The 7,477-nt window shown below is 46.7% G+C and overlaps 1 long non-coding RNA gene across 1 annotated transcript; it reads right to left on the bottom strand.

The window, feature by feature from the left end:
• Positions 1-3,578: 3,578 nt before the first annotated feature.
• LOC144334476 (uncharacterized) lies at positions 3,579-7,231 on the bottom strand. The gene is made up of 2 exons (XR_013404343.1): positions 4,674-7,231; positions 3,579-4,078 (listed from the first exon to the last, which is right to left on the bottom strand). It is a non-coding gene; the product is annotated as an uncharacterized LOC144334476 (long non-coding RNA).
• Positions 7,232-7,477: the final 246 nt, after the last annotated feature.

The following is a 7,477-nucleotide window of genomic DNA, read 5'->3' as shown; positions in this document are numbered from 1 at the left end:
TACATCATAACCAAATAGGGTATATCTCAGGACTGCAAAATTGATTTAACATTCAAAAATCAATCATTTAACTGGGTGTGGTGTTGCATGCCTGTAATACCAGCTGCTCAGCAGGCTGAGACAGGAGGATCACTCAAGTCCAGGAGTTTAGGGCTGTAATGCACTATGACTGTGCCTGTGAATAGCCACTGCACTCCAGCCCAGGCACCACAGTAAGACCCATCTCTTTAAAAAAGTCCATAACATAACTTGCCATTTTAATAGATTACAAAAGAAAAACCATATTATCACCTCAATAGATGCAGAAACAGCATTTGACAAAATCCAACATCTATTTCTGATTAAAAAAAAAAAAACTCTGAGCAAACTAGGAATAGAAAGAAATTTCCTTAAACCAATAAAAAGCATCTATGTCCTTTTAAAGTACAGTTAACATCATATCTAATGGTGAAAGACTGACTGCTTTCCCCCTAAGATCAGGAACAAGGCAAGGATATCTGCTCTCACCACTTCTATTTAACAATGTGCTAGAGATTTTAGCCAGTGCAATAAGGCAATAAAAAGAAATCAAAGGTATCCAGATTAGAAAGAAAGAAGTAAAATTATCTTCATTGACAGTTGGCAGGAGAATCTGTGTAGAAAATCCAATAGTGGGTGGGAGTGGGGCTACAAAAAAAAAGGAAACTAAAGAAAATCAAATAGAATCCACAAAACTAATAAGCAAGTGTAGCAAGGTTGCAGGATACAGGCCCGGTAATACACCTATCAATTGTATTTCATCACCAACCACTTGAAAATTGAAACTTTAAAAAATATCTTTTACAATAGCATCATGAAGTATGAAATACTTAGGGATAAATCTGACCAAAGATGTGCAAAACAGGTACACTGAAAATTACAAAATATTGCAGAAATTAAAGAAAACCGAAATAAAAACAGAGATATACTGTGTTAATGGATCAAAAGACTCAATATTGTGAGAACATCAATTTCATCCAAATTGATCTACAAATTCAATGCAATCCCAAAGCAAAATCCCAGCAGGATTTTTAATTGAAATTGACAGTCTGATTCTAAAATTCATATGGAAATCCAAAAAACCTAGAGGTACCAAAACAACTGTGAAAAAGAACAAAGTTAGAGGACTCATACTACCTGACTTCAAGGCTTATTAGAAAGCTACAGTAACTACAGTATTGTGGTATTGGCATCAAGACAGACAGACAGGTTCATGGAACAGAATAGAAAGACCAGAAATAGGCTCATACCTGTCTGGTCAATTGCTGTTTACAAAGGTACAAAGGCAATGTAGTAAAGAAAGGACAACCTTTCAACAAATGGTGCTGGAATAATTGGCCATCATATGCAAAAAAGAACTATCCATATAGCATACCATATATTCATAATGCAAAACTGTTTTGTGCAATAAATGCAAAATACAAAAGTTAATTCAAAATGGATCATATATGTAAATGTAAATCCTGAAACTAAAACTATATAAATTCTAGAAGAAAATCTTCATGACCATGAGTTAGGCAAAGATTTTTCAGATACAACACCAAAGCACAATCTATAAAGGAAGAAATTGATAAATTAGACTTCAAGAAAATTAAGAACTTCGTTTCTTTGAAAGACACTATTAAGAGAATGAAAAGACACACCAGAGACTGAAGAAAATCACGCCTGTAATACCAGCACTTTGGGAGGCCGAGGCGGGCGGATCACAAGGTCAGGAGATCGAGACCACGGTGAAACCCCGTCTCTACTAAAAAAAAAAATACAAAAAATTAGCTGGGCGCGGTTGTGGGCGCCTGTAGTCCCAGCTACTCGGGAGGCTGAGGCAGGAGAATGGCGTGAACCCGGGAGGCGGAGCTTGCAGTGAGCCGAGATCGCGCCACTGCACTCCAGCCTGGGCGACAGAGCGAGACTCCGTCTCAAAAAAAAAAAAAAAAAAAAAAAAAAAAGAAAATATTTGCAAATCACATATCTGATCAAAGACTCGTACCTAGAATATTAAAAGTATGTCCTACAACTCAATAGTAAGAAATCAAACAGTTTCACACAGGCAGGCAAGATATTTAAAGAGACATTTCACTAAAGAAGATACACAAATGGCAAAGAAGCAAATGAAAAGATCCTTAACATTATCAGTCATTAGGGAAATGCAAATTAAAACCACAATGAGCAATCACTACACAGCCATTAGAATAGCTAAAGATAAAAAGACTGACCATACCAATTCTTGTCAAGCATGTGGAGGAATGGGAATTCTCATACATATAGGGATGCTGGAGGGAAAGTAAAATAGTACAACCACTTTGGAAAACACTACAGGCAAGTTTCTTAAAAAGTTAAGTATGGGCCAGGTGTGGTGACTCACACCTGTAATCCCAGAACTTTGGGAGGCCAGGCAAGCAGATCACTTGAGGTCAGGAGTTCGAGACCAGCCTGGCCAACATGGCGAAATCCTGTCTCTACCAAAAATACAAAAATTAGCTGGATGTGGTGGGGCATGCCTATAGTCCCTCAGGAGGCTGAGGCAGGAGAATCATTTGAGCCAGGGAGGCGGAGGCTGTAGTGAGCTGAGATGGCGCCACTGCACTCCAGCCTGGGAGACAGAGTGAGACCCTGTCTCAAAAAACACAATTTTTAAAAAAGTTAAGTATAACACAGCCCTTCCACTCCTAGGTATTTACCAAAGAGAACCAACTTGTACACAAATGTTCATGCAGCCTTACATATAACAGCCAAACCTGGAAACAACCCCAATGTTCATCAGCTAGTGAATGTGGATAAACAAAACGGTGGCATGTCCATATAATGGAGCACTACTCAGAGACGTAAAGGAATAAACCGTCAACACATACAGCATGGATAAATCTCTACTGTGCCGAGTGAAAAAAGCCAGACCCTCCAAAATAAAGAGGACATCTTGTACAATTCCATTTATATGAAATTCTATTAAATGCAAACTAATCTATAGTGACAGAAGGCAGATCAGTGGTTGTGGGGGGTGGTGGGTGGAGAGAAAGGGAGGGATTACAAAGATGGATGAAGAAACATGTGGGGGTGATGGCTATGCTTGCTATCTTGATCGTGGTGATGGTCACAGGTATATGCATATTGCAAAATGTCTCCAATGGAGTGTTATACGTCTGTTTACTGTGTGTCAGTTATACCTCAATAAAGCTATTTTTACAAATGCAGTGATAGGATAGAGTGTCTGGTGACCACTTTAGATTATTCATCAGGGAAGGCCTCCCTGAAGCGATGACATTAAGCTGAGCTCTGATTGACATGAAGTAACAGCCAAGCGGGGGTCTGGGGAAGAGCATTCCGGGCAGCAGGAACAGCACATGCAAGGCCACAGAAGATGAGAAGGAGACTGGCCTGTTTGAGGAAGAGACAGGCTCATAGCCAGGGCGGGGCAAGTGGTGCAAGGCAAGGTCAGAAAGGCGGATGAACCCAGGACAGTGGGGCTTTGCAGACCAGGCGGGAGATTTGGTTTATGTTCTAAGCAGGTGAGAAACCACTGGGTAGGTCCTAAATAGAAGAGTGACACGATCTGTTTCTGATTATTTGGAGTTTTAAAAAACCATTTTATTTTCTATAAAAGGCATGTATTACCTACTAAAAATAAAATACATATTTAAAACCAGATCATTCTCACTGTCATACAGAGAATACACTGCAAATGCATGAGAGTAGAAGCAGGAAGCTCTGTGGAAAGGCTACTGCAGTCACCAGACAGAAGAAGGAGGCTGGGGCCAGAGTGGTGGCAGTGGAGGTGGGAGGAGGTCTCTTACTGGTGAGTGGGGCATGGCGGAAAAAGTGGGCTTCGAGGCTGGTCCTGCATCTGTGTGTGCACCTGGTCTTCAGGACGTGGCTGCCTTCTGACCTCCATACATCCTCTCCATTGTTTCCTCCCCCCGGCAGCCCAGGGAACCTGGGACATACCGAGAATCCTCTGGCTCATCCACTTGTGATTCATCATGTCTTTCTCCCTCTCTGGACAAAGATCTCTTCTTCCTACTGCAGCACCTAGTACAGTGCCTAACGCAAGGCACGCATCCAACACCTGTTTGTGGAATAAGCAAGTGAAAGGACGAATGACTGATGAGCTATTAATAATTAACTCATGGGAGTAAGGGAGGTAAGGAAGACATTTCTACCTGCTCTGGCCTCAGTGTTAGACTTTCTCCTGCCCTGCCCCACCCCCAGTTACCTCCCCGTCAACTTCAGCAGCCCCGCTGCTCTGTCTACCCAGAAGCTGCAACCGCATGGCAGGCTGCTGGGCAATCAGTGCTGGCCGGCTCCTGCCAGCAGGCCCTGACCTAGTTTAAGAGCCAGTCGAGGAGGATGATGTCACAGAGAATGCAGCTCCTCAGACTGGGGCTTAGTGAGCTGGCTCTGAGGCTGGATTCAGCTTAAATGTCAGAAATTTGGATAGCATGCTATCCACAGGGATATCAGAGAAAGATGCAGACAGGACTAAGGGCAGAACTAGTAGCACTTTGGAGATACTGCTCTCTTCTGGGCACCTGAATCTGGTTTCCAAGCCCTTTTAAGGGCAGCCTGGATTGTGCGCTGTGAGACCTGTCTCCCACGTCCCATGGGGAGGTGTCAGGAACATTGGGGAAGGACCAGGGGGATGGGAAGAGCTCCTCAAGTACCTCTCCAATGACTTCAGTCATTATTGAGTTTGTGAATTCAAGCATTTTCTGGCCAGGTGTGGTGGCTCACACAGTGGCTGAGGAAGGAGGATCACTTGAGGCCAGGAGTTCAAGACTTGCCTGGGCAAAATCAAAAGACCCTGTCTTTACAAAAGAAAAAGAGAGAGAGGGAGAGAGAAAGAAGGAAAGAAGGAAGGAAGGAAGGAAGGAAGGAAGGAAGGAAGGAAGGAAGGAAGGAAGGAAGGAAGGAAGGTAGGAAGGAAGGAAGGAAGGAAGGAAGGAAGGAAGGAAGGAAAGAAGGGAGGGAGGGAGGGAGGGAGGAAGGAAGAAAGAAAGAATAATTTTAAAAAATGTATTTTCCAAACATTTAAATATCCACAGGGCAGGCCAAGTACAGTGCTACTGCTGTACTGCTGAGTGCCGGGGTGGTTAGGACATGGCTTCCACTCTCAGTGGCTCACTCTCAAGGGTCAGAGAGAAACATCAACAAAAAAAGCCAAACCACAAGCAGTTAATTGTTAAAACAAAGAGATGTGCCTAACTGTGTGGCCAGCTCAGTGGAGGAGAAGCCTGGGAGACTTCTCAGTGGAGGTGGATCTCAGAGGAGAGACAAAGAATGCGTGGAATCTCTCTCAGTGGCCAAGGGGTACAGCCAATCCCAGCAGAGGGGTCAGCACAGGCCAAGGTCTCAAGAACCAAGGGAGCATGGTACATCAGCGGCAGCACAAGTTCATGGCCAGAGAACCGCCCTCGTGTGGGGAGGAGGGAGAGGCGGGCTGTACAGGAACACAGGGAACATGACGCCAGACAGGCAGCGAGTGCTGTGCTCAAATGTTCAGATGTCGTTCTGTCAGCAACAGGGAGCTAGTGAAGGGTCTGGAGCAAGGAGGAGACCTGGACAGCGTTCTAGGGTGTCGGCAGCCTGGTGGATGCTGTGGGGGCCAGGGTGTAAGATGGGAGGTGGGGGCACTGGGGAGACCTGTGTCCTGGTGGGCAACCGTGAGGTCCAGAGCAATAGAGCTAGAAGGGAGGGCGCTGGGCAGACCCTGTGGGGCAGCTCTGGCCCCTGCACTCTGGGGCTCAGCTTGTGCCCGGCTCATGCTCTCAGCTCCCATCCTTCACTCTGCATGCTGGGCACCCCACAGAGCCCAAAACCCCTTCCCTCAGGGGTATGAACATGGGTCCTTTTTGCCCTACCTTTGCCACCCCAACCTCCAGCCTCAACTTGATGCTGTGTACGGAGGAAATGGGAAAAGTTGCAGAGACAAAACAGGAGATGAGCAAGGTGGAGTGGGGCCCACTGTGGTAGGAATGGGCTGCCAGGTCTCCCTGCAGGCCTAGGAGGGTCTTCTTTCAGAAGCAAGGTCTGAGGTTCTCCCCATTGCAGCCCACCCTTGCATCCGGGCTTCTGCTGAGCACCACCTTTGAGCTGAGCCCACGTACAGGGGTCCTTAAGGCTTGGACTCTTCCCCACTAAACTATGAAATAGGAGCCTGGTCCCCCGGGGAGGCCAGATGAAACTGTCGAGGGAAAAGGCATCCCATCCCCGCCCCCAACATTGAACACTCATCCCTTTGGAGTGGCAGCTCCCAAAGGCTGGGCATCCGGGAGGCCCTGACTGCATCCCCAGGGACAGAGAATGCTTCTGAGTGGTCTCAAGCAGGGGGAAGGGAAAGTGGGGCTGAATCTCTTAGCTAGAGGGGGTAAGCCCTGAGTGCCCACTTAATGCAGTGTGACACCCAAGCCCCCGAGGCAGCGTGAATAGTCCGCAACATAGTAACTGACTCTGACATCTCCCTGGTGCCCTCGGCTCGCACCTTCCCAGCCTCCTCTACCCCAGGATCCCAGAAGGTCAGGGCCAGCCAAAGGATAGCCTTGAAGCCCCGCCATGGTCCAGGAGGTTTACATTGCAGGGGCCGGCGTGCACCTACACCTGCACAGGTGGGTCGGAGAAGGGGATTCTCCCAGGTCTGTGAGTCAGCTGGGGCAAAGGGAAGGAGTGCAGGTGGGGCAAGAAGGCAGATTTCAGGGTGAGGACAACCGAGGCAGGTGAAGAAAGACAGTTTGGTGCCATAGAAAAAGCCCTGAGAGAAAGGAGCCCAGGTCTCATCCCAGTTGGGACACTCCCTTGGGGTAAATCACCTAACCTCCCTGAACCTCAGTATCTTCATCTATACCATAGAGAAAATAATATTCCCACCACATAGGGTTCTTGTGGAAAACAAAGAGGATGATATACAGGAGAGGCTCATTGAAAAGGAAATGCTGGCCCGGCACAGTAGCTCACACCTGTAATCTCAGCACTTTGGGAGGCCGAGGCGGGAGGATCACTTGAGGTCAGGAGTTTGAGACCAGCCTGGCCAACGTGGCGAAACTCCATCTCCACTAAAAACACAAAACAATTAGCCAGGTGTGGTGGTGCGTGCCTGTAATCCCAGCTACTCGGGAGGCTGAGGTGGGAGGCAGAGGTTGCAGTGAGCCGAGATAGTAACACTGCACAAAAAAAAAACTCCAGAAAGAAAGAAAGAAGAGAGAGAGAGAGAGAGAGAGAGAGAGAGAAAGAAAGAAAGAAAAAAAAAAGAAAGAAACAAAGAAAGAAAAGAAACAAAGAAACGAAAAGGAAATGCTAAACAGAGGTCAGTCCAGGTTGTGAAGGGATGAAGCTGTAGCCTGTGACAGTATGAGCCACCAGGGAGTGGTGGCTGGAGGCAGCGGGGCTAGGCAGCAGGACCAAACTCTCCCTCCAGCAGACAGAGGTGGTGGGGGGTGCTTGCTGAGACTGTCATGTGGGTCTAGCCCCATTC

This window comes from Macaca mulatta, chromosome 14, assembly GCF_049350105.2.
Source record: "Macaca mulatta isolate MMU2019108-1 chromosome 14, T2T-MMU8v2.0, whole genome shotgun sequence".
Lineage (NCBI taxonomy): Eukaryota > Metazoa > Chordata > Mammalia > Primates > Cercopithecidae > Macaca > Macaca mulatta.
The sequence above is the reverse complement of the archived record's forward strand: the minus strand, read 5'-3'. Positions and strand labels throughout refer to the sequence as shown.